Below are 14,833 nucleotides of genomic sequence, written 5' to 3'. Positions count from 1 at the left end.
TTTCATGCAATCCCATTTGTCCAACCTTTCTTTGATTTGTTGTGTTTCTGGGTCTCTACTAAGAAAATTTCAGCCTGAACTAAGGAGACTTAGGATTTCTCCTATATCATCCTGTAATGTTTTCAGACTGTCTGCTTTGACTCTGAGTTCTTTGATCCATTTGGAGTTGATTCTGGTGCAGGGTGATATGTAAGGATCTAGCTTTAGTTTTCTACAAGTGATTAACCAATCTTGCCAGCACCATTTACTGAAGAGGTTGTCTTTCTTCCATTCTATTTTTTTTAGCTCCCTTATCGAAGATTAGATGGCTAGAGGTCTGTAGGTTCATTTCTGGTTTTCAATTCTATTCCATTGGTCCCAAGGTCTGTTCTTTTTCTTTTTTTTATTGTGAAAATATCATACAGAGGAGTTACAATTACATGGGACAGATAATGAGTACATTTCTTATCAAGCATTGTTGCCTCCTGCTTTGTTTACCCTTGTGCCCGTACCAAGCTGAAATTTGGTATTGATATTCCTCCAGTCCTGTTCTGTCTGTTAAGGAACATTTTTGCAATTCGGGTCTTTTACTGTTCCATATGAATTTTTGGATTGCCTCTTCTATTTCCTTCAAGAATGAGGTTGAATATTGGTATCACATTGAATTTGTAGATAGCCTTGAGAAGTATTGCCATTTTCACCATGTTGATCTTTCCAATCCAGGAGCATGGGAGGTTTTTCCACTTTCTAAGTTCTGTTTTGATATCCTTTTTCAGGTTTTTAAAGTTTTCATCATAGAGGTCCTTCACTTCTTTGATCAAGTTAATTCCTAGGTATTTTATTTTTTGTGGGGCTATTACGAATGGAGTTGCTTTCCTGATTTCAGCCACGCTTTTCTCGTTGGCATACAGAAAAGCCATTGATTTTTGGGGGTTAATTTTATACCCTGCTACTTTGCCAACGTTTTGAATCAGCTTGAGTAATTTGGGAGTGGAGTCCATTGGATTCTTTAAATACAAGATCATGTCATCTGCAAAGAGGAAGAGTTTTACTTCATCTTTCCCTATTTGAATTCCTTTTATGTTTGCATCTTGTCTTATTGCTGTAGCTAGGCATTCTAATACTAAATTGAAGAGAATTGGAGAGAGTGGACATCCTTGTCTCATTCCTGAGTTAAGAGGAAATGGCTTTAGTTTTTCACCATTAAGTATGATGCTGGCTGTAGGTTTGTCATATACAGCCTTTACAGTATTGAGGAATGTTCCCTGGATTCCTAATTTTTCCAGAACCTTCTTCATAAAGGGGTGTTGTATCTTGTCAAATGCTTTTTCTGCATCTATTGAGATAACCATGTGGTTCTTTTCCTTACTCTTGTTGATGTGATGAATTATATTAATTGATTTGCATATATTGAACAAGCTTTGCATCCCTGAAATGAATCCTGTTTGATCGTGGTTTATGATATTTTGGATGAATTGTTGAAGTTGATTGGCCAAAATTTTGTTGAGAAGTTTTGCATCAATGTTCATCAAAGATATGGGTCTATAGTTCTTTTTCTTTGATTACTCCCTGTCTGGTTTTGGGATGAGGGTTTTAATGGATTCATTGAATGAATTCAGTTGTGAACTTTCTCTTTCAATTTCATTGAAGAGTTGGAGGAATATTGGTGTGAGCTCTGCTTTGAAGGCCTTATAGAATTCCGTGGTAAAACCGTCTTGTCCTGGGCTTTTCTTAGCTGGGAGGTCTCTTATTGCTGTTTCTATTTCAATGCTTGATATGGGCTTGATACTGGTTTAAGTTATCTTGGTTTAGTTTTGGCATGTCGATATTTGCTAGGAAAAGGTCCATTTCTGCCAAGTTCTCAAACTTATTAGCATAAAGTTTTGAGAAGTATTCCCTTATAATGTTCTGAATCTTGGTTGTTTCTCTGGTGATGTTTCCATTTTCATCTCTGAGTTTATTTATTTGGGTGTGTTCTCTTCTTTTTCTGATAAGATTTGCTAAGGGTCTCTCAATTTTGTTAATTTTTTTGAAGAACCAACTTTGTTTAGTTGATTCTTTCTATGGTTTTTTTGGATTCTAATTCACTTAATTCTGATTTAATTTCAAGTATTTCTTTCTGTCTACTGGATTAGGGCTTATCTTGCTGTTCTTTTTCAAGGAGGTTCAGATGTCTCATTAAATTGTTGGTTTCAGATCTCTCCAATGTGTTGATGTAGGAACTCAGAGCTATAAACTTGCCTCTGAGTACTGTCTTTGCTGTGTCCCATAGAAGCTGGTAATTTGTGTGCTCATTTTTGTTAAGTATCATAAACATTTGAATTTCTGTGATTCAACAGTGTGTTGTTAATCCTCCATGTGTTCAAAGTCTTTTCTTTTTATTAAAAATATCCTCTTTAAAAAGTTGTACAAATAGCTTCCATATGACAAAGCAGTTTATGAATACAATGTTGATCAATGTCATTATTTTCAACATTCTTACTTGTCCCTCCAAACATCCCCTTTCTCTCTCCTTAATTTTGTAGGATATACATTGAATTCTTGATTGCACTATCCCCCATTTCTCACCTTTTAGTATTTTTCTGCTCTTTCTGTGTGTATGTTTCTCTGGGCTTTTATTCATTTCTTTTCTTTTATTTCCTTCCCCATGTAATTTACATCAGTGTAAAAGCTTACTATCTTCAATCTTATGAAACCCTCCCTTGACCCATGCTTCTTTAGCTTCTTCCATCTTTTTCGGATCTTTTCTTGGGCAAAATTCTCTGCAAGAATTGTTTCTGTCAGGTCTGTCCACATTTTCATGTTTAATTTTCCCTTTAACATATTCCAATTAGTCTGTTGTCACTATTCCTGTAAAACTCTACTATTATTTCTGTGTTATCAAGTCCAGTGATCTATTTACTGTCATCTTTCTACTTAAGTTCTTAGCAGAATTTGACAAACGCTTGATTCATTTGAATGCATAGAATCACTTTTTGGGTTTTCTTTCTATAGTTCAGTTGGCCTTTTCTCACTCTGTCTCGTCACTCTGACAACCTTACCACCTATTACCAGAGTCAAAATGTGCATGTCAGAATTCAGCTGGTGCTCTTTTTGTTGCACAGGCTTTCTTTTAGATGATCTCATTCAGCTCCATACCTTTAAATACCACATACATTAAGTACAATATTATTGTTGATGACTTTCAAATTATATATTCATCCTTAACCTTGGTATTGCCCTTCCCAACACCCAGTTTTAATGTGGATGTTTAATTGACATCTCAAGCTTCATATGTCATGTTGAACTCTTATTTTCCTATATCATCACTTCTTCTTTCCTGTCTTTCTATTTTTATTTTTATCCCATTTTTGTTAGTATTTAGGTTTGAACTCAGAGCCTCACTTTCCTTAGGCAGGTGCTCTACCACCTGAACTACATCCTCAGCTTTCTTCCCTGTCAAATATATATCAGTAAATGATACCACCATTTATATTGTTCCTGAAGCCAAAACTTTGGAGTAAGGATTCATTTTTTCCCTTTTTCCTTTCAAATATCCAATCTGTCATGGAATCCTACTATCTCTTATCTTCAAAATGCATGCTGATCCTTCACCATGGTACACTATTTTTATAACTTAAGCTAGGACCATTGTCTCTCACTTTGACTTTTCCAAGCATCCAAACATGGATGCTCCACTGTTTGTCCCACTTCAGCAAAATTTCCACAAATGATTTTCTTTTAAAAGTAAATAAATCAGCTGGAAGGCAATGGCTCACACCTAAAATCTAGCTATTCAGGAGGCTGAGATCTGAGGATCAAGGTTTAATGCCAGCCTTGGCAGGGATATCTGTAAAACTCTTTATCTACAATTAAACACTAAAAAGCAGAAAGTGGAGCTGTGGCTCAAGTGATAGAGCACTAGCCTCAAGAAGTACAAAAGCTCAAGGCCTTGAGTTTGAACCCCATGACTTGCACACACAGAAAAAATAAATAATTTCCTTCTTCAAAATACTCCTGTCTTGGTAGGTGCCTAGTCCTGCCAGTCACTGCTTCCCTTCCTGGGTTTACCAATGGTTCATCCAAGACCTTTCTTGACTGTTTCTAAGACAGTCTTTCCCATCCAATCTTTACTTTGTAGGCTCATATTCTATTTTTGTTTTGTTGTTCCTACCATGTGTATGAAAATGTCATGCACTCTATTGTTTACCTTTTCTCTTTGTATCCGTACTGAAGTGGAACCTCTGCAAGAGCCAGGCCTCTCTTTCATTCAGTGTTTTTTCTCTTGTATGGAAAACAGTGCCGGCCACATGCTGGGCTCTCCATAAATATTTATTGAATGAGCAAAAGAAAAAGAGTGAAAAATCGTAAACTGAGACTTGGATGTAAACAAAATGAGAGGAGTAGGACTGAGGCAGATCTTCAGAAGTTCCTATAAGGTCTATTGTAGAAGGCTGTAGAAATGGCCAATAGAATTTAGTAGCAGCCTGGCTTCAGAAGAATCACTCCATTGTTTTGAAGCTGTTTTTTTTTTGTTTGTTTGTAAAATGCAGATAACACTCACTTGTCTGTCTCATGTACTCATGTATTCAATATTTGCTAAATATTTATCTATGCGAAGAGCAGAATGGTTGTGAGGATTAAATAACATAGGATGTGTCTAATACAAATACAATGCCTCATACATGAAAAGGGATATATATATATATATTTGCGTAGTGTTAAAACATACAAATGACCAGATTGAATTAACAATGTTATTGATAAAGCTCTCATTTTGTGATCAAAATGTACTTAGAGAGAACAATCCGGGGAACCTAGGGATTCTGACTAAAATGTCAGAATTGATCATTGTTTTAGGACCAAGTTCCAACTGAATTAAAATGGAGAAATGAGGCAATTATTCAGGAATCTTTCCAATACTCAATATTTTCCAATACAACCACACAGTCAGGGACTACTATTCTATAATTGTCTCACATTTATTGCTTGAGGAATTAGTTAAAATGTGCTAAACAATAAATCAGCTAATGTTCCTCTGTTAGATGCTACACTTTTTATTATAAAGGTATGTCTATTGTCTGTTCACTCCTTCCTTTCTGCCTCTTTTTCAAGAGCAGAGATCTCTAAGAAAGTTAAATTGTGGTTTATCTGGTTTTAGACTTACAAGAAAACTCTACTTTCTCAAATTTTATCTGCTTCCAGATTAATTTTTGTCATTGTTAGCAAGATGCACTGGTTGCAAAAATGTAAAAAGTATCTCAGTTGCTGAAAAAAGAAAATAACAGACATACAGATCCAGAAAACTATGAACAGGCTTCTTACAGTTGAAAGTGGTGTGATCTCAATGGCTGCAGTCAGTTTCATGGTGAGTGTTCAGTTGATACACTCAAATGTCTGTTGCTAAGTATTCTGTTGATTTTAGAAGAGCTAAGAAAAGTTACCTTGCAGTACGAATGAAAGCCTTGACACTTTTAATATCTGGTTTTCCAAGGTAAATATATATACTACTTTCCCTAATTGACAGTAAAAGCAAAATCTAAGGATCTGATAATATCTATCAGTTGGTTTATTCATTCTGTTTTAGTAATATGGGGAAACATCATGTTTTATTACAAGTTCATTTAAAGAGGTAAAACCTTGAGGCTTAAACAATAAATGTGAGACAGATTATAGAATAATAGTCCCTGGCTTATTGTCTGGTTGTATTGGAAAAATATTGAGTATTGGAGAGATTCCTGAGTAATTGCCTCATTTCCCCATTTTTATTCAGTTGGAACTTGGTTCTAAAACAATGGTCAACATACATGATAAAAGACATTTCTACATCTTCTAAAACATATAATATACTCTATACATCTTATCTTATTAGTGGCCTCTAGTTTGTTAATTCTCTCATGAAATTAAAATAGTGTTATTTCATAGTTGCATGTATAGTTTATTTTATATTTTTGGTGCCAATATGGGGCTTGAACTTGGGGCTTGGGCACTGTCCCTGAGCTTTTGTGCTCAAGGCTCCACTTGCAGCTTTTGGTGAATAATTAGAGCTGAGTTGCATAGACTTTCCTGCCTGTGCTGGCAGTCCTCAGATCTCAGTCTCGTGAGTAGTTATCATTACAGGCATTAGCCATCAGCACCTGACACATATATAGGTTTGATTTAAACCAGAAATGTTAAGATTATGACAGTTTTATCAGATCATTATTTATACATTGCACTGAGAGATGAGAAATCTCTACTATTTTCTTCAAAGCAGCTAACTGAATCATTCCAGGCTAGTCACCTTTCCCCTGTTTTCTTTATTGGTAAACCAAGGATAATACCTCATGCCTCCTCACCAAGCATGTGGTAAGGATTAATTAGATAAATATGAGCAGAGCCCTCAGCGCTCCTTGGGGTGGAGGTGTTTATAGGAGGTATTAATGTCATTATCATTATTATACCATTTCACGTGGATAAGAAGTAAAACTCAAAGCTATTTGAGATGGAAAACATTTCTTTGGCCTGCCAAATCCTGTCCTGCAACTCCTGTAAGGAGAGGGGCAAGATCAAGTGAGTCCCTTGATAGAATACAGAGAATGGAGTAAACTGATAGTCACTTGACCATAGCCAAAGGTTTGTGCTAATGAGCTTAATAGTATTTACTTGGTGGGTGTCCAGAACAGCTGTCCTTTTTTGTTGCAGGTGCCAGAACCAAAGCCAAAGCAAGTCTGGATTTAGCAAATCCAATTACTTCTCAGGATTTGTTCCCTTCCGAGAAAGGACTTATCATAATCACTCGTTGATAATAGATACCCTGTTAAGTTGATACTGGATGCTCATAGCCAGATTGAAGGATTCATTTTTTTTTCTCTCTTAAAAACACTACTTTCGCTTGGTGTAATAAGGCTTATCAGACATGTTTTACATTGAGAACAAGAATTTGTCTTGGATAATGATAACACCAAACAACTCACTGCAGATTCTCTTGATTTGATAGCACCCCTACAAGAATTGCATTTTAATTGTTACCTCGCTCACAAAGATATTTCTTGATTAGTTTTTTCTTGTCTGCAAGAGCAAAAAGGGAATTCAGAGGACATCCTAATTATAAACTAAAATGGATCATCACACAAGTAGCTTATTATGAGATGTAAAACCCCAATGAAAAATGAATATACTCTTTCTCAAATAGGGTAAGCTGTGTGCATGTTTTAATAATCCAGAACACCTGGATGTGTCACATCCAAATAGAAGGCAGAGATGTAAGGTGAAGGTGACCTTGTAATAAGGAAGAATTCGCGTATGGAAGGAGGATGCTTGAGTGAGCAGACTAACTGGCAACTGAAATTAGAAAACCCTCCCAATCAGTATGAAGTAGAGAGAGCATACATTGGCAGAATGACTGAAATGACATTGACATCCGATAGCTCACAGGCTGTTTGAACACAAGCAAGCCTGTTAGGATACCTTTCTTAAAAAGTTTGCTTGTTTATTCATTATTATTATTTTGCTGAGAGGAAGAGCAGAATGAAAAACCCACATTTGGTTTGGAAAACGCATAAATTCTATCTTTAGCTGTGTTTCAGTTAGTTTGAATTTTCTGTCATTAGCTGTTTTCTTTCACTAGGTAAGACAGAACTTGCTTTAGTGGATTATTTTGACAAAAGCTTCATCTATAATAAAGAATATGTGTTGTGAGAAATTCTTTATAAAAATATCTTCTTCCAGTTTACAGCGCTAAGAAAATATATCAATAACTTGTTTGGTTAATTGTGGGCTTCACAAAGTACCTTTTTTGGTTATACTTTGTTATATTTCTCTATCTGATACTCTATTTTTTGATGCACTGAAGCTTTCTACTTAAAAATGATATTTTTGGTGGGGTAGTGTGTTTGACTCATACATTTCTCAATTTCTTTTGCTTCTTCTTGCCCTGGCTTCAAACTGTATAATTTTCCCTAGAGAAAATACATTCCAGGGTTTCAGAGACTGTCCCAATTTCTTGCTTCAGTCAAACAAACAACAGAAAGAAATGTCCTAGGCATCCAATAACATTTACTATACAGCCTTTCCCTACAGAATGCCCAAATAGGATGGGATTGACCAGTTCATATGAAAAATATGGTGTATATCCCCATGCAAGGCAGGAGTTTGGAAACTTAAAATAGAACTACCCATTTGTAGGTTGCAGGTTGTTAATGCAAATATATTTTCACCATAGTCTGTGTAGAGTTAGCATCAATTAGGTTTATAAAACATTGTCTCCTGATAATGACTCAAGTTTTCATCTTTCCTGTAGTTAGCTCTCTAAACACTTATTAAATGTGTACTTTATGCACACTTTTCTTCATTTCCATTGAATGTGTACTTTATACACACTTTTCTTCATTTCCATTATTCTTTGTTTATTTAAGTTCCATGTGAATTTAAAAGTCTGTGTCTTAACAGTCCCTTCAAAGATGTTTATTTTCCTCTAATTTTCAATGAGAAAAATTTGAGGAGAGTAAATGCCATTTGCATTCTGTCCATTTTGGTGAAGTCACAGCTATTTTACAGACTCATTCATCATGTAAGTATGTATGTGCAAAACCTTATAATAATCATATATCTCAGCTCTCATTTGATCAGGAGGTTAAAATGTCTACAGAGAGACAATTATTTATTTGATCATATCTAATTACCAAATAGTCTGAATCTGGAAAAACCTTTTCTAAAAGAGAAGGTGGGCTAGGCTAGACGGCAGCCAGACTTTGCTAGTAGGGATCTCCATTTTCTTGGCCATGCATAACCAACCCTGAATGTTTTTCTCTAACTCACAGCTGTATGTTACATTTAGGAATACATATAAATGGAAAATGTACTTGCTAATAAATGAGAACTTTGACAACTTGGTTTGTATATCTTTATTTTTAATGGATTTAAAAATTATATATAAGTTGTTGTATGTTGTCATCATGGGAATTATCATTCAGCAAATCAGTTTATAAGTGCAATGCAACTCGTTCAGTATCACCCCCTGACATCCTTCTTCCTATCCCCCCAATCCTACCCTTCCCCTCAATTCACTTAATTTCACAGGATATCCATTGATTATTATGACTGCATTCTCTCCATGCTTCACCTCTTCATTTCTTTGGCTCCTTTTTTGACCTTCCTCTCCACACCTTTCAAGTCACACCTTTCATTTTCCTGGTATTCATTTTGTTGGACTCTGAGTCATTTTTTCTAAGGAATTACACCATTTGATTTCTCCCCTGCAGATACCATACTTTGGTTAACACATCTGTGTACACTTGCATAGAACATTCTATGTAGTTACATTGTACATTTCTTTTTTTTTGTTCCTCAGTTCTTCATTTTGTTTTAATGATTACATGATTTCATATTATTACAGGAAAACATGGAAGGAAAGAAGGTAGAGTACTTCCAAGTGTGGTGAACAGTCCACAGAACATTCTCTACTATGAGTTTAGGGGTGGAAGAAAAGGGCAAACATTTGACAAACACCTGACTTTTATGAGTTACTTTTGTTACTCATGGGGCTTTTGAAAATTTTCATGCTCACTGAGATACATTCACTGACGGGAAAACACACAAACCCATTTGTTTTAGGCACATGATGTAAAACTCGCCCCCCCCTCGCCTCCCCGCCCCACACAAAGTAGTTACGAACAGATGTGCAATTTGTTCAGAGACACCCTACTCTGTCAGTCTGATCTCACACTAACCAGATCTCTCTCTCTCTCTCTCTCTCCTCTCTCTCTCTTCCTCCTCACTATCTTTCTCTTTCTCCTTCCCTCTTTCTCTCTCCCCCCTTCTTTTTGGTGTTGATACTGAAGGCCTGAGTACTGTCCCTTAGTGCTTTGCTCAAGGATGGTGCTCTAACATTGGAACACAGCTCCACTTCCAGGTTTTTGCTTGCTAATTGGAGATAAGGAGTGTCATGAACTTTCCTGCCTGGGCTGGCTTTGAATCCTCCGATTCAGCCTCTTGAGTAGCTAGGGTTTGAGGCATGAGCCAATGGCACCTAACCAGATATTTCTGTATGTGTTTTTCTTTTTCTGCCACATTTTAAAGTTCTGTTTATACCCACAGTTTTCCACAAACCTAGTGTTAAGTAAAAACTCCACTGGCTTCTAGGGAGCACCTGGGTCTGGCACTGAAAACTTGTTGGTTAGTTTCATATATATATAGACATACATATATATGTATGTCTACATATGTATATATATCGACATATATATATGCTGACCTTCTTTATCCTTTTGGCCCAGATGCTGGACTGAGTTTAGCATCATTGCACATTTGAAGTCTCCATCTACTTTAAGACAGACTCTTTAATTTCTGTAAAGCACTCAGAGGGCGCATTTTGAAAGCGCATTCCCTGAATTTGCTATTGCATGTTTGTGGATTATCTTCATGTCAACATTTATTTGAATGCAGTCTGACCCTTCTTTCCACCTTTTTTTAAATTCCAGAAACCTTCTTCCCACGTTAAGCTGGAAAATGGGTTGTTGTGCTGGTTTATTTATTTTTATTTTGTTTTATAGTTTCTTTATGAAATGGTGGTACATATATATAACTTCAAAGGCAGAATAAACAGTCTGACTCAGTGGTAGAGAACTTGCAGAGTGTGTGCCAAGGCCCCAGCACTTAAACAAAATAAAAAGATGAAATAATAGAAACTAAGAAATGTACATTGTACATTTCTTATGTCTTTAATAAATAATTATTGACTTTCTTTCATATGCTTACTATTTCATGTTTTTGATAATTTGTGAGGAAGACTAGTTCCAAAATAATCAATATAGTCTGCCATTTGATTTCAGCCTTTATTTTTTTAATGTCTGGAAGTTAAGATTGGCAAATTAGTATTTTTCTTATCTAGATACTACTTTCCTAATCTTGTCAGGAGTAGGTTAGTTACTCGGGATGGAGAAAAATTTTCAAGGATATTTATAATATACATGTGTAGTATAGATATGTAGAGAGATGAGGATCATCATATCTATCTATCAGTCTGAGTTTATCTATCTGAAAGCCTGTTAAGTTAGATAACTCTGAGTTTTTATGTATGTTATTATCTTTCTTGAAGAGAAGAGTCATTTTTATTCTACTGTACATTTTATGCAGTGCTTCCTGATTAATTTATTTATGAAATTGACCCTACCACATTCTCTGTCATTCTCATTTCATCTGGCTATAGCATATCTTCACATTTTTTTTCCTGAAAATGACTGAGGCTTTAATAGTAATTTAAAAGTCTAGCAGCACATTGGTGATGATAGAAAGCAGATTTAATTTTCAGTGAAATATTTATGGATGTTATTAGTTCTTCCCGGGGTTGTGTATTATTTTTTATATTATTTTCTGCATACTCATGCCTCCTGCACTAATCATCCTACCTTCCTTAAAAATAATTATTATGTCACTGCTTTTAAACATTTTTTGTAATATGAACAGAATATTATTTGAAAAAAATACCCACACATTAAGTTTAATCTTTTTCCACCAACTTACCTGTTTATGCATGCTTTCTGTTGTGGAGGAATCTTAATAATGATATTTATGCCAGGCGTTGCTGGCTTAAGCCTGTAATTGTAGCTACTCAGGATGCTGAGATCTGAGGATTGTGGTACAAAACCAGCCCAGGAAGGAATGTCCATGAGACTCTTATCTCCAATTAACCACCAGAAAACCAGAAGTGGTGCTGTGACTCAAGTGGTAGAGAGCACTAGCCTTGAGCTGAAGAGCTCAAGACAGTGCCCAGGCCCAGAATTCAAGCCCATGACTGACAATAAGTAAATAAATTACCAAAAAAAGCAATACCACTTATTGAATCACCTTGTTATAGATTTCCTCCTAAGTATGTTTTATGTTCTTGTTGGCTGGAAATTTACCTTCCCCTCTCACATTAGAGCAATCCAAAATTGGGGAGAATCACTGATTAGTAAAATTTCATGAGTATAACATAAATCATTTTCCTATTTCTTAAATTGGCTTTCAAAAACTGTCTTTATTAGTGAATAATTTGTAGGTGCTCTGTTTTCAAACTCAAAAAATCCAAATGCAAACCAGATACTTTGGTAAGTGTTGACATATTTAGCAGTTTAATTTATTGATTACTTATGACATGTGTGGCAATGAGTGTGTGAATGTGTATTAGCCCTGCCCTTCAAGGAGTATATAGTCTAGAGGAAAAGACATACATGGAGAAATATTGATTTCATATTGTAATCCCAAAGCAAAGTAAGCTCTTTTAAGTTTTAAGCTATTTCATAATCTTTTTATTACATAAACCCCTGATTTTTCATTAAATGTTTTGAAATTAGGTAAAAAGAAAAGTCCACATGCAGCTTTTGAATATGTTATTATCAGCACAAGCAGTAAGGGTGAAATGCTACCACAAAAGGTTTTTTGTTTATATGCGGGTCTTTTTTGTAGTTGAGTTAGCATTAAATGAAATAGGGTTGCATTATGGAGGGGATACTGGAAAAGATATTTTTGTTTGCTTTGAGTCTTGCCAGTTTAGTACTTACTTTTCATCCACCTTGACTGTGGAGATTTTTGTTAGTGATAACAGGTGCATAGCAAGATCTACATCATCATTGCACATTTAGACAACGACACATGGGAGTTATACAGGACATTCCTCATCCTTTTGGCCCAGATGCTAGACTGAGTTTGGCATCAATACATATTTGAAGTCTCCATCTACTTTAGGACAGACTCTTCGATTTCTGTAAAGCACCCAAAGGGCACATTTTGAAAGTGTACTCCCTGAATTTGTTTTTGCATGTTTGTGGATTATCTTCATGCCAACATTTATTTGAATACAGTCTGGCCCTTCTTTCCACCTTTTTTTTTCCTTCCAGAAACCTTCTTCTTCCCACATTAAGCTGGAAGAGGGATTGTTGTGCTGGTTTATTTATTTTTATTTTATAGTTTCTTTATGAAATGGTGGTACAGTAAAAAAAAAAAAGAAATCTCAAGATTTACTCCCAAACTGTCAACTATAACCAAGCCACAAGAGGGAGAAATAAATGTTTGTAAGAGGAATTCTAGAAGCAATCTCTTTTATGGATGTTGGTTGGCATGGTTGAACTTAGCAGAACCCATGGGGGGTTATTTTCTAGTGAGCAAGAAGACATGGATGAACAATGAAAACCTAGGATTTATTATTTCTGAGTAGAATATAGCCCTATGCAATTGGTGTTCTCATTTCTTCTCTTGACTGATACCAGAAGTTTAGTAGGAAGACGCATGCTTTGTCTCACACCAAAGTCTCTATTAATATACATGATTTGCCTGTCTTACTCACAAACATACACAGATACACACTGCCATTTATATACAAAGCTGCCAGTGATTTGGACAGTGTAATTTATGGACAAGATAGGTTCTGTTTTCTAAATCCTGAAGTAATTACTTTATTTCTTGAAGCATGAGATTTGATTATCTATTTATTATTATGCATACTGCATAGTATTTTTTTGTCACCAGATGCAGCTGTTCTTGAAAACAAACTCTTTTTAAGTCATTTCATTTATTTGAGTTTTTAAAATTTTATTTTACTGTAAAGGTGATGTACAGAGGGGTTTACAGTTACATAAATAAGGTAATAAGGACATTTCTTGTCAAACTGTGCTATCTTCTCCATTATTTTTCTCCCACTTTCCCTTCCTCCCTCACTTTCTCCTCCAAGTTATAAAGTTCATTTCCAACATAGTGTCTTGTGAGTATTGCTGTTGCATTGGGTCCATTGTCCTTTTGGTCCATCATTTTGTTAAGAAATGTTCAACATCTCTGGCCATAAAAGAAATGCGAATTAAAACTACATTGAGATTCTACTTCACCCCAGTTAGAATGGCCATTATCAAGAAAACAAATTATAACAGGTGCTGGTGGGTATGTGGCCAAAGGAAATGCTACTACATTGTTAGTGGGAATGTAAACTGGTTCAACCACTCTGGAAAGCAGTATGGAGGTTCCTCTAAAGACTAAATATAGAGCTCCCTTATGACTCAGCAATCCCATTCCCAGGCATTTACCCAAATGACCACAAACAAGGCCACACTAAAGCTACCAGCACAACTATATTTATCATAGCATTATTTACCATAGCTAAGATATGGAACTAACCCAGATGCCCTGAGTAGATGAATGGATCAAGAAAATGTGGTATATATACACAATGGAATTCTATGCCTCCATCAGAAAGAACAATATCAGCCCATTCATAAGGAAATGGAAAGATTTAGAAAAAAATCACATTAAGTGAAATAAGCCAGGCCCAAAGAAACATAGGCTCTATGGTTTCTCTCATTTGTATGTCTAGGATACTCCTAGTAGAGGAATTTCTTCCATTCTGTGTTTCTGGCTCCCTTCTCAAAGATTATGTGGCCATTGATCTGTGGATTCATGTCTGGGTCTTCAATTCTTTCTCATTGGTCTTCAAGCCTGATCATGTACCAGTACCAAGCTATTTTTTTATAACTAAAACTTTGTAATAGAGTTTGCAGTTTGGTATTGATATTCCTCCAGCATTGTTCTTCCTGCTAAGAATTGTTTTTGCTGTTCAGGGTCTTATATTATTCCAACATACTGAATTCTTGACTACATTCTCCCCATCTTCTCCTCTCCCTTTTTCCCTTTGTATCACACCCCTTTCAAATACCTGCTTATTGGTGTGTGTGTGTCTGTATATGTGCTTGTTGAACTTTTACAACAGTACTGTAGATTTATGACTATTTTTTATTCAACATTTCAGAAAGTTCACATAATATGATCTCATTTTATAAAATGCATTACAAAGTTCTTTCATAAATGTGTGAGTATACATTGTGTCTATGTGTATTAAATATGTATAAATACTAGGTGATATTGTTGCTGA

Source organism: Dipodomys ordii, unplaced genomic scaffold, assembly GCF_000151885.1.
Source record: "Dipodomys ordii isolate 6190 unplaced genomic scaffold, Dord_2.0 Scaffold8, whole genome shotgun sequence".
Taxonomy (NCBI): domain Eukaryota; kingdom Metazoa; phylum Chordata; class Mammalia; order Rodentia; family Heteromyidae; genus Dipodomys; species Dipodomys ordii.
Note: the sequence above shows the minus strand (reverse complement) of the source record.